The sequence below is a fragment of the Lissotriton helveticus genome, chromosome 1_1 (genome assembly GCF_964261635.1).
Source record: "Lissotriton helveticus chromosome 1_1, aLisHel1.1, whole genome shotgun sequence".
Classification (NCBI taxonomy): Eukaryota; Metazoa; Chordata; class Amphibia; order Caudata; family Salamandridae; genus Lissotriton; species Lissotriton helveticus.
In genome coordinates this window covers 1564725304-1564738788 of record NC_136057.1, presented here as the reverse complement: position 1 = coordinate 1564738788, position 13485 = coordinate 1564725304, and positions in this window count along the sequence as shown.

Below are 13485 nucleotides of genomic sequence, written 5' to 3'. Positions count from 1 at the left end.
CTCACCAGCTCATTCGGCAACACCGCTCTCCCATCGGCCAAAACCCACAAGTCCAACTCTCCTTTGACACAACCAGCCATCTCCCACACCCTTTTCTCATAGTCTGACGCCTGCTCCTGCATGCTCTTCAATTCTTCCCAGGTATCTGCCACCTCAAGCATCAAGCTTAACTCAGTCCTTCCCTGTGCCTCTTCGACAGTTTGTTCAGTAAATGAGTATCCCTGCTCGGCACAGTAACGTGCAACTTCATCAGCATAACGATTTCCCTGGGACACAAAGTCAGTACCCTTTGTATGTGCAGTGCATTTCACAACGGCTATCTCTGCTGGACCCTGCAAAGCTTCCAACAGTAATCTGATAAATTCTGCATTCCTGATAGGGGAACCTGATGATGTCATGTAACCCCTTTGAGACCACAACTGACCGAAGTCGTGAACCAAACCGAACCCAGATTGGCTGTCAGTATATATGGTGATCCGAATTTTGTTGGCTGCCAGACAGGCACGCGTCAACGCAATTATCTCAGCCACCTGAGCGGAATGTACTCCTTCCAGGCAGGCCGCTTCGACTATTCCAGTAATAGTACATACAGCAAAAGCTGCTCTCAACTGACCAGTATTGTCCCTTACACATGAGCCATAAACAAAGAAAATGTCATCAGGGTCTACCAGTGGCTCATCAACAATATCCGGTCTGGGCTTGGTGCACAGTTCAGTCACATCAAGGCAATCATGGTCTTCACAATCATTGTCTAAGTCATTTGGCAATGCCATCAAGGTAGCAGGATTCAAGATCGAGCACCTGTTAAGGGTCACATTCTCCGCAGCAAGTGCAACCTGCTCGTAGCATGTGAGCCTATTATTTGTCAAGTGCTGCGTCTTGGTCCTGGTCATCAATAGTTCCACTGAGTGGGGAACATGTACAGTCAGTGAATGACCCATCACAATGCTTTCACATCTTTCAATGCTGACACCTGTTGCGGCAACGGATTTGAGACATCCGGGCAACGCTGCGGCTACTGGATCTAAGGTAGCCGAGAAGGAAGCAACTGGTCTACGGACTCCTCCATGATCTTGTGCTAAGACTGCCAAAGCACACCCCTCCCGCTCACAACAGAACAGTGAAAATGGTTTGGCGTAATCAGGCATTCCCAATGCCGGAGCGCGACACAAATCCTCTCGCAGCTCAAGGAAAGCCATCATACAGTCTTTGTCCCATGGTACCGGATCACTTACGTCCTTGTGCGTCAGTTTCTGCAAATCCACTGGCGACAGTAGCCAACCATACCCAGGAACATCCTAACCTCTCTCTGGGTCGAAGGCACCATCATTCTCATGATCGCCTCAATCCTGTCGGGCGACACTTTCCTCTTCCCCTTCTCTATTCTGTGACCCAGATACTGCACTTCAGATAAACAGTACTTTAACTTGCTGGGGGATACCTTGTGTCCATTCTCTGCCAAATGGTTCAACAAGGCAATGGTGTCAATTCTACAAGCATCTTCTGTCTCTGACGCAACAAGGAGATCGTCTATGTACTGTACGAGAACTGAGTTCTGCGGCAGTACCAGACTCTCAAGATTCTTCTTCAGCAACTGATTAAAGATCGATGGGCTCTCCGTATACCCTTGGGGAATACGACACCACGTTAGAACACGATTCTCCAGCTTGAACGCAAAAAGAAATTGGCTCTCCTCATGCTATGGAATCGAAAAGAAAGCCTGACACAAATCTATCACAGAAAACCATTCAGCTTGGAACGGTATCTGAAACAGTATCTCTGACGGATTCGGTACCACTGGACAGCATGGAACAACTATGTTATTCCCCTTTCGCAAATCCTGCATAATCCTAAATGTCCCGCTAGGCTTCTGCAAACCCATGATCGGAGAGTTGCATGGACTGCCCATGACTTCCTTCAGAATTCCCTGTCTAATCATGGATTCGATCACAGGTCTTATCCCTGCAATGGTTTCCGGAGTCAACTTGTATTGGGGTGTTCTTGGGAACTCAGCATTCGGCCTCATTTGAATCTTAACTGGCTCCACTCCTCTAATCAAACCGATCTCCTCTCCTGTAAAGTCCCACACTTCCGGTGAGACTGAGTCCCTCAAATCCCAAGGGAGTTGCTCCACAGTTAAAGCAGGATACAATTCTATGCACACATGCGTATTTGCGACCTTAAAGGCAGCATCATCGTCATTCGTCTGCAACTCCACTCCCCTCGGGGTACAGTAGATGGTACAATTGAGTTTACACAGGAGATCTCTTCCTAACAGACACACAGGACTGGAATCACACACTACGAATTGGTGGTTGTCCCTGAAACTTCCGATCTTCACCAGGACGGGTTCAGTCAGTTGGTTTGTCATTCTTCTGTTTGCAACGCCTACCACTTGGATAGTCTGTCCTGAAAGGGGTAAGTTGGGGACTACTGCAGACCGTACAGTGGAACGGGAAGCACCAGTATCAACCAAAAAGGTGGTTGGGTGTCCATCCACATCCGCCTCTACGAATGGTCCCCTCTGATCTACCTCCAAAACTGCCCTGAGGGTACAGTTTTCCTCCCCACTCAGGCACCGTCCCGTCACTGGGTCAAAGTAATAGTACTCGTCCCCTTCAATTAAGAAAGGCATCTGCTTGTAAACCTTGTTCCCCACTGAAATCCTCGGTGGCTGGGGAACCGTAGCCCTAGGGGCTGGAGTCCCCCCTTTAGCCATCTTGTACTTGGTTACTGTTACTTTCTGTACCAGAGGGGCTTGTACCTCCTCCTCCTCTTCTTCGTGCCCTTGATTCTCTGGGTTATGGGGACACTCGCGTCTCCAATGTCCGACCTCGTGACACTGATGACACTTGGTCGTCTTTTTCAGAGTCGCCAGGTCTATCCTTGGTCTTGGGCCTTCCTCGTTGTCCCTCTTCTGTCCCCCTTGTTTTCTCCCTAAGGTTCCGTTTCCTGACTGACCCTGACCTCCCGATTGCATCTGGACTAACATCAGTTTATCCTTAAGCTTCTTTGTCTTAGAGTCTATCTCGTCACTGCAATACCTCGCGTACCTCAAGACCTCGTCCAAAGACTTGTTCTGCCAACAAATTAAATGTTGTTGTATCATGAGACAAATATCAGGTCTCAGTCCCAGAACAGACTTAGACACGAACTGTCCCGTGTCCTTTGGGTCCATCACATCTAGTCCACTGTACTGCTTAAAAATCTGCAATAATCTCTCATAAAACTCGTGAACTGTCTCCTTCGGTTCCTGCCTAGTCCGATCTATCTTCACCCAGTCAATGTCCTGTGGTGGTACCTTAGTCTTCAACCACGTGATCGCCTATTCATACTTTACCATCACCCTGGGTGAGGGTCCATTCGTGGTAGCATCTCGGTCTGGCTCCACTGTGGGCCATTCAACACTGACCTTACACGCTATCCACAGGTCTCCTGGGACCACAATGTCAAACAGTGTGTTTAGATCAATCCACAGTACCTTTGAGATCTTAACAAACCTCTCTACCTGTTTGTACCATTCCACTGGACTCTCGCGCAACTTCGGAAACGAGTTCGTAAAGGCAGCCAAATCCCCCCCTACTCCAGGGTACATGTACATATCCCCCGTGAGCCACCTCCCGCAAGGGGTACGCCTCTGCATGCATCAACCCTCCTCCTGGAGATGTCTCAATAGCGCTTCTCCTCACGCTGTTTTTCTTTGACCACCTTTCCTCCCATTTGTCTAATTGGGTCCAGGTTCGGAGTCCCACGACCAGTTCCCTGATATGGGTTTTTAATCCGATCACCCTCTTCTCTTCTAGATCTTGGTCCGAGTACTGCAACCTATGGCCACCCTGTAATGCTTTCGTCCTTGTCAAATCCACAGCATACTTATTTGCTAGTTCAGACAATTTCTCATGTGCTGTCCTGGCCCTCCGAGTAACATCTTTCGCCACGAACAATAGTTCATCCGGTTCATAGAGTTCGATTCTCTCTAGTGGCAATGTGCCTTGCACTATTTCCTCCACTTCTGATTTAAGTCTCAGTACATCAATCCTTCTTGCCTTTATCGCCGCCCTCAATGTACCTTGGCTAGAGGTTCCATTAGAGTCCCTCCCTCCACAGTCCTGACTCACTCGTCTGTCTTCTTCAGGTGTGTTATGGGGAACCCTTTGGTTTTTCCAACTTTTGCGGTCCCACTCCTGTCTATGATCACTAGGCGCGTGATGGGACGCCCCCCTACTTTCCACACTCCCGCGATCCCATTCCTGGTTGCTTCCGCTAGACGCACAGTGAGACACCACCCTATTTTCCTGGTTTCCATGGTCAAAATCATCCCTCGACCTGTTGCTCTGGGAATCCGCAATCATATCCCAAGTTCTTAAATCAGGCCTTAATTCCCTAAGTGACCTTGGCCGTGGTCCTCTCAAGTCCATCGGTCCTCTCGAACCCCCCTGCTCTCCAGATGAGTCTGCAAATGCTGCCAAAGGGGTGCTCCTTTCTACAGGTCTTGTTAATTGGCTCCACCTGTCCGCCCCATTACTCCTTTCCTCACTGACACTTCTCTCTCCCTCTGTTTGTGGCGGACCCTCGCCTTGTGTCTGTTCTGGATTGTACACTGATACTATGGGACCTATGGTAACAGGTACCGTAAGAGCGGCTGGCAGTCTCCGAGAGTCAACCCCCTCTTCGATCTGTACTTTTTGTTCCATAAATCTTCCCACTACTCTCGTCGTTGGAGAAGGTGGAGGTGCCCTTTCTCCCTCCACCGAGCTGAACCTGTCCCCTAACGGGCTCAAGCCGCTCTCCGTTGGGACGCCACCGTCCCCGACAGAAGCTTCCCTGCTCATTGCTGATGTTGGCGTTCCTCCCACCTCAGGATTATATGGAGGTGGTCTCTCCGACAACAGTCTCTCTATCAGGCTGTCGTCTGTCTCACTGTCCTCATCCTCAGTACCTCTCCTCTGCGCATCCCCTGCATTGACCAACAACGGGTACAACCTGTCCCCTTTGATGGTCTGTACTCTCCACCTCTTGGCCAGTGCATCCCACCTCGCATCCTGAACCGCCCTAACTGATCGTTTCACTCTTTCTTGTCTCCTATCCCTGTTCTTTTCATGGGCTGCCCTGATCCACGCATTCAGCGCTTCAAACTGTGTTGGTCTAGGCAAAGGTCGCAACGCAGCCATAATCGCTTTTAACTGATACAGCACCTCTAATCTAAATGTTCCATATTTAGGAAAGGTCAATTCCTCGTTTCCGTCAGTCATCTTACACCAATTCTCAAGCCACAATATGGTATGCAACCCAACATTCGTAGCCATATAATGGGCTGGGGTATCCTAGGGTGGAGCCTCTTCCCCGCCCCGAGGTTCTAACTTCTTTTCACCTTTGAAACAATTTTGCAAAACTTTTAAGCATTTCATGATGAAAACCACAATGTTTCTTTGTTTACAGCGCTCTTTTACTTCCCGATGACAATCCACCAATCCCAGCGCGGCTCCACACTAACCGCCCTATCCCAGCGCGGCTCCTTCTGACGTCACTCGCCTCCGTTTCGCAGCAGTTCCCCTCCTCTCTCCGCTCGTCTCCCGGTCACGCATGCGTCCCAATCATACACTGGAAATGATCACTTCCGACCAAGCAACCATCTCCTTGACTGTACGTCCACAGTCTGACTGTAATTGTCACCGAACTGGCAAATGTCTGTCCACGAACGACCGGACAATCGCTTCACTGATAGGTTACAAACACACGGCAACTTCCGACCAGCGTCCGTTACCCACGCACTCACACATTCTTTCCCCCTATCTCGGTCCTGCGAGCGATCAATGGTACCTCATGACCCCCTTAACAATGGTCGACAATTACTATGGGTGTTTGATACACCCGAACCACTTAAATTCCACTTGAGCCTAAGATTTTCACAGGTTGCGCGCGCTCACGACCTGGTTTCCTTACACCCCACAGGCACTCAACTCCGCAAGATAATACAACACACCAATACAACGTAACACCGCAATCTAACAACGCATGACCCTTTTCATACTCACTCTCTTCCGACCTGCTGCTTTCTGCCGCACCGTCACTCTCCATCAGTTTCCATGGAACGCCATCCTCTGTCCGTGACTCTCTGGGCACTCGCCATTGGTTCTCTATGGGCCTCGGGGGAAATCTCAACCTACTCTAGATTGCCCTCACTCCAGAAGATAAACCATCCTCTGCTACCAACTGAAAGGGCGGGATTTTCCTTCTAAAGTCTGCTTACCATTTTTCTGGAAATCCCGTCTCAGGTCGACTAGACCTTTTTACCTGTCATGGAAGGAATTAGGCAATCTATCCACCAATAATCAATGAATTGCAACGGTTCCCACTGTTTCCCCAAAGAACCACCAACTAAGGACTAAGTTTGAAGATTTATTACAAAGCCAAAAACAACTGAAGGTATAAACACCTCAGCAAAAGGTTCAGGAGATAAACCGGCACTAATACAAACATAATCCTACGGAAAAGTCTCAGACGGCTTAGGAACAATACAAGAATCAATTCAAGACTCATCAGGCTAACAAGAATTGCTATAACCTGAGTTTTAGTATGCATTGGTAAAATGATATAAATTCAGGTTAATCTGTCCCTACACTATACTAAGTGACATCCCTACTGAACAATAGCCCAACCTAATAAAGGTGTCAGCAATGGTGACTTCCAAAGAAGTTCACTCACTTTCTCTCTGTTAGTCTAGAGTCTCCTCAGTCATAGCTAAGCTCTCTGGTAACCAACCGCTCCCTCTTGTCCCTCAGCTCATCTGCTCTACCTGCTCCCTCGGGGTGCTGTCCCTAATACAAAACCCCACAATGCGGACGACACGCCTTCAGGTACGCCCCTCTCGAAGATGTTGGTTTTCAGAATTTTCCATCATGGCACATCTCCATCTTTGTCCGTTAAGACGTCCTTGGGTCCCAGGCTTTCCTTCGCTTCAAGTTGCTTCCATGAATTCCTCGGCTACTCCTCCATGTCTGAGTCTAGCATCCTAACACTCATACACAATGGGCCCTTCTACTTTACTGTCTACTTGATCCGGCACCTGCAAAGGAATACATGTGAATCGGCTCACAAATTCTTTAATGTTGCAATTGACTTTAGCTAAAAGCAGCTTTCTTCATAAAACATTTCTACGATTTAATGCTAAGCAAAACAATTTCGATCAGGCCTACACAATTTCCATAAACTGGGCCTCTGCATGTTTATAGGCCCAACATCCTAACATGAGCATCTCGTTCGTTTCTTAAGCCTCCATCTTTAACGTAAATACATTTTTCTACTTCAAGCACCTATATAACGTGTAAAAGGTACACTATGAACTTTAAAAAAGCAGAACTAAATACACAATGGTGATCTTACTAAAACACCTCTTATTAGTGAAAGGCTTCACGTCAAACGACATTTCTATGTTAGAGCGGCATTATTGATTTTCAAAACTCTTAACATTAGCTCTACATGTATTTCTAATACCGAATTCATTAGTCCTCAACCCTACATTACAGTTTGAACACGATTAGTAAGTCCTCTATATATGCGGGTGTTAACTACTTGTACATATGATACACCCCTACAATTTTTACTTCTGTTTGGCGCTCTCTCAGTTGACAGAATGCAGAACATTGTCATACATTCACCCCAGTACAGAGATCTGGGCCTAAATCCATCCTTTTTGTGCACTCCACAGCACCCCAGGTCAGACATGGCCATATGCAAATCAGCCTTGACCCTGTGCCTCATGGGAACAGTCCAGCCCGAACTGCCAAGCCATGTCTTTCCCGGACCGGAATCAATCATCCAAGGACCGGTTTCTGGCTATCAGCCGTCATCAGCCTGGATAGCTTGACTCCAGTGGTGTGGAGAGCAATGGACTCACGTCTGAGCAAACCCATCTCACTCGGGGCGACAAAGGCAAAAACAACAGGTGATGGACAGAATGCAGAACATTGTCATACATTCACCACAGTACAGAGATCTGGGCCTAAATCCATTGTTTTTTGCACTCCACACCACCCCAGGTCAGACATGGCCATATGCAAATCAGCCTTGACCCTGTGCCTCATGGGAACAGTCCAGCCCGATCTGCCAAGCCATGTCTTTCCCGGACCGGAATCAAGCATCCAAGGACCAGTTTCTGGCTATCAGCCGTCATCAGCCTGGATAGCTTGACTCCAGTGGTGTGGAGAGCATGGGACTCACATCTGAGCATACCCATCCCACTCGGGGCGACAAAGGCAAAAACAACAGGTGATGGACAGAATGCAGAACATTGTCATACATTCACCCCAGTACAGAGATCTGGGCCTAAATCCATCGTTTTTGTGCACTCCACACCACCCCAGGTCAGTTCGGGCTGAACTGTTCCCATGAGGCACAGGGTCAAGGCTGATTTGCATATGGCCATGTCTGAACTGGGGTGGTGTGGAGTGCAAAAAAACGATGGATTTAGGCCCAGATCTCTGTACTGGGGTGAATGTATGACATTGTTCTGCATTCTGTCCATCAATTGATGTTTTTGCATCACTGAAAGAACGGCAGCGCTTGATAGCCACTTAGACCACCGAACCAAAAAGGCCTGAATTGTGGAACTACTGCAACCTCAGCTGTATCCCACTCTTAAACCCCACTCAAGACACCAGGCAGCAACTCAGCTAAACATGCTGCTTCATCTGGGATTGTTCTTGGAAGAACAACATGAACAGAGATGTCTGAGTAAAGAATACAGCGAGATCGGTGCGAAGTGCACCCTTACCCAATACCAAATCTCAGGAACTTCTGCGGTGACATGCAAAACGAATCCAGAACATACAGCTCGAATAATCTGACCTGCGTTCACCGCAGGATAAATACCATTTCTGCCTCCTTCCTGCACGTAACGGTGAACAAATCAAGGCTCATGGGAATTGTAGTTGCCTTGTTTCCTGCTTTGTCCACCAGCTGAACGTGGCTTTGAACAGTGCCACTGCCTCATTCATGTTCACAGCCGGGACTGCTCCGATTACCCCATGAGTACGTGTGTAACAGTAAATCCCTCTCCTGCCCGACGTCCAATCAGTCCTGCCTTCTCAGGATACTTACCATGGAACGCTTGTAGCAGGCAAGGTGCATGTATGCTACCAACCGGTTCCCATGAATTTTCCTCTGACCCTTACCCTTTCCAAGAAACAAGATACTACATTTTAGATCCTCTGAATTTTTAATCCAGGATCTTGTTTATTTCATACTCGGGTTCACCATCCACTACAACAGGTGCAGGGAGTTTTCCTTTCATTATCCATGAAGGGTTCATCAAAGAGACATGGAAAAAGGAATGTATTCTAAGTGATTTGGGCAACGCGAGTTACATAGCAACAGGATTCACTTGTTTTACTATTTTGTAAGCCCCGAGATACCTAGGATTGAACAGACTTTACCTTCGAAAATGAAGATTCTTGATGGAAAGCAATACCATGTCTTCAACTTGATTCTAGGGTCTCTGGTATGTCTTTTATCAGCTGTTTTCTTGTAAAGTACCTTGGCCTTTTGCAGGGGTATTTCTGCCTGTTTCAATGTGAGTTCAATATTACTAATCCTTTTCAGAACATCAGGTAGTTTCACACTAGAATGAGGGTGAATAAAAGCATTAAAATGGGGATGAAAACCGTAGGTGCAGTAGAAGTTAGCTAATTGGGTTGCGCTGTGTTTTGCACTGTTGTAAGCTGCCTCTGCAATCCACAACAGTTCTACCCATGAATCAGTGTTAGTATCAACGTAGCATCGTAAGTACTGTTTAAGTGTCTGATTAAGTCTCTCCGTATGCCCATCAGTTTGTGGATGAAAGCTTGTGGATAAAGAAGCATTCATGTGTAATGCAGAACATCATTCCTTCCACTTAGATATGAGCATGGCCTTGGCTATTTTTTCTAGGAATTTCTCAGTTTGCAACGCACAGATAACCTGGGTAGGATTCAAGATGGACTGGGATCTGGGTTGGGCAGTATCAACTTGATTCTCTTGCCTTGCTAATGCGTCTGCCTTTCGGTTCTCAGTACCAGGTGTGTAGGTTATTATGAAGTTGTAGGAATATAAGAATAGCACTCACCTTAATTGCCTCAGAGACAGAATCTTAGCTGATTTTATAAACTGTAGGTTACGATGGTCCGTATACACAGTGACAGTATGTTTGGCCCCCATCAGATGATGTTACCATTCGCTAACTGCATCTTTTATGGCCAACAGCTCTTTTTCTGCTATAGTGTAATTACATTCTGCCTCACTCAATTTACGAGACATGTGCCACTGAGTGCATTTGTCCGTTTGTTCCATTACTCTGAGATATGATTGCATCTATTGCTATATCGGAGGCGTCCTCTTCCACAATGTAGGGGATTTCTGGATTGGGATGTGCCCATACAGGGGCTGTGGTAAATGCCCTTTTTAAGAGGCCAAAAACATTTTCTGCCTCTGTTGACCAAATAAAAGGGACCTTTTTTCTCAATAGCCTAGTGATTGGGGATACCATGTCAGAAAATTCCTTGATAAATCTGCGGTAAAAGTTAGCAAAACCTAGAAAGCATTGGACATCCCTTAGATTCAGAGGAGTAGGCCATTCATTAACTGCTTGAATCTTCCATTCGGCCATCTCCTGCCCTTCTGCTGACAAGATGATTCCAAGAAACTCTACTTTCCTCACCTCAAACGCACACATACTGAGTTTAAAGAAGAGATAATTTTCCCTTAATGCTTGTAACTCTTGACGTATATGATGTTTATGAATAGTAGTATTGTTAGAGTAAATCAAAATATCGTCAATGAAAACCACCGCAAAGACGTCTAAGAAATCTCTTAAAACAAAGTTTAGGAAGTATTGGAAAGCAGCTGGGGCATTAAAAAGACCGAATGGCATTACAGTGTATTCAGAAAGTCTGTGACGCGTACGGAATGCCATTTTCCATTCGTTCCTGTCGGAGGGATGGTCGGAAGCAGAAGCGGGGAGGCTGTATAGGGTGAATAGTGAGGCTTTATTTGGGAATTGAAGGAGTACGGGTAGGAATGGTATCAAGTTACAACTGGAAGCGGAGGCGCAATTGACAGTTCTGGAGGAGATCTCTGGATGCAGGGATCTTTGAATAGATGTCAGGTGGTCTTCTACCGGTCGAGGAAATCTATTACGGATTTCCGCTGTCGTTCTTTCGTCGGAAACCTATTACGGGTTTCTGGGGAGTCACCCGGTTCTAGGAGTACCTCAAACAGAAAGAGAGTGGCATAAGGGTCTCTTATTTGTAAATTCGAAACACCGTCACCATAACCAGGGAAGTGCGGAAGGGATTGACTAGGTGGACCTGCCTATAGGACAGCAGGTCAAGGTTGAGGAGGGGGGGGTAGAAGGCGTTTATAATCCCCTTAAAATAAAGGGATAAGATTTAGTCTAGTTTATCACGCAAAACGGCACTCAGCGTGAATCAGGTTACAAAGGCAAGTGAACGACTATGAATGCTCTACTGGTGCGGGGCATATCAGGGAATAGGAGTGAGGCAAGAGGGAAGCGGGATAGCAAGTGCCACAATTAACACAAGACCCACCCTTCCCCTCTCTAACAACACCCCACCCCTTCCCTAAGCCCTTGTCCCGTGACGTACCGCTAGTAGCCATAACTCTCCTGAATCGTGGCGGCTCGTACGTCCTCCGGGCTCCACCAATCTTCCGTCCAGGTTTCTTCGTCTCCCTCGGGCTCGGCGTCTTCTCCGATGTCGGCGCCTTCCCTCGGCAGCTCCAGCGTCTTCTTGGCGTCTTCTTCCGGGGACTTCTCCGTCGACGACACCAATAGGGTCCCTACTTGCTTTTCTAGCGGTGGACACATTATCCTGGAGTGGTCCGATTGGTTGGCCAAGGCGTCGGCTCCGCCTCTCGACTGTTGTGCTTCCGGGTAACGTTGCGAAGGCGGTGGGAGGAGGGCAGAGTAGCGAGTTAGCGAGGTCGCTCCACCTTCATTGACCTTATACTGGTAAGGTGTCCAGGGTGTTTCCTTGGGGCTACGTGCAGCGTTATGAACAGGATGGGGGTCCTCCTCACATCTCCCATCTCTCATTCCTACCAAATGGTAAGCCCCTTGGAGATCAAACCTTGTGTAAAGCACCACTGATTTCACTTGTTCCAGGAGAGCAGGGATTAATGGCAAAGGGTATCTGTTCTTTACTGTGATGTTATTCAAGGCCCTAAAGTCAATACACATTCTTTTTTCACCATTTGCTTTAGGGATGAAGAAAAGATGCGAAGACGCAGGAGACTTAGAGGGGTCTTATGAATGCATTAGCCATGTATTTGTGTATATAATGTTTCAAGTGTTTGTTTTCTTGGTCTGTAAGGGCATAAAGTTTACCACATGGCATTACCACGCTTGGGATCAGATCTATTTGGCAGTCATAGGAACGATGTGGAGGTAATGTACCTACCGTTGTCTCACTAAATACATCTCTGTATTCTTCAAAATGTTCAGGAAGGGTGATATTTTTTTCAGCTGCTGTGGCTATTGTATGATGCTGTGCCAATGCCTCTACTGGTGATACCGTGGTAGCTAGATAATGTTCTTTACAAAACGAAGAGTTAAAGGAGTTAGACTGGTCACTCCAATCAATAGAGGGATCATGATTCTTTAACCATGGCAGTCTGAATATGATCCCATATTGAGGAGCCTTGATGATATTGAACTGGGCAGTTTCTAAATGTTCCTTGGAAATCCGAACAAACAGGTTTCTAGTGAGATAATTAATGGGAGAAGAGGGTAATTCTCTCTTATCTCCTGCCAATACCGTTTCGTGACTCTCCTTCTCCATTAAAGTCAAATGTAAGTCTCTAGCAACGTCCTCATCCATGAATAAACCGGTAGCTCCTGAGTCTATCATGGTTTGCATGGTTTGCCACCCTTCTTTGGTTTTTAACTGAATAGTGATGAATAAATGTTCTTTAACAGGCAATTGTGTCTTACTCAGGTAAGGGATGATTCTGTTACTCAAGAGATTCTCTTATGTTCTCCTTGAGCTATTTAGTTTTCTGTCTTCCTTTTTGTAACTATGGTGGAGGCGTCTGAGACCCCACCCGATTCCTGGGTTTACTCAAACAACCTTTCACATAATGACCCTAAATGCCGCAATACATGCATAGCCCGTTTTTCCTTCGTATCTCTCTTTTTTCTTGAGTTAAAGAAGCACTCATTGTTCCTATTTACATAGGTTCTGGGGAGGGACCGCTTCCAGAACCCAGAGTTCTCAGCTTTTTACTTCTAGAGAAGTTTCTCTCTATCTTTCTTTTGTCTCCCCTACGCTCACTCATTCTATGATCCAACCGTAACGTTAGATTTATCAAATCAGTACAATAGGAAGGTTGTGGTTCTACTTGGGCTAATACATCTTTTAATTCTTCTCTCAACCCTTGACAGAATAAAGTGGTTATTTTTTCTTTTGGCCACTGTATTTCCGATACTAATTC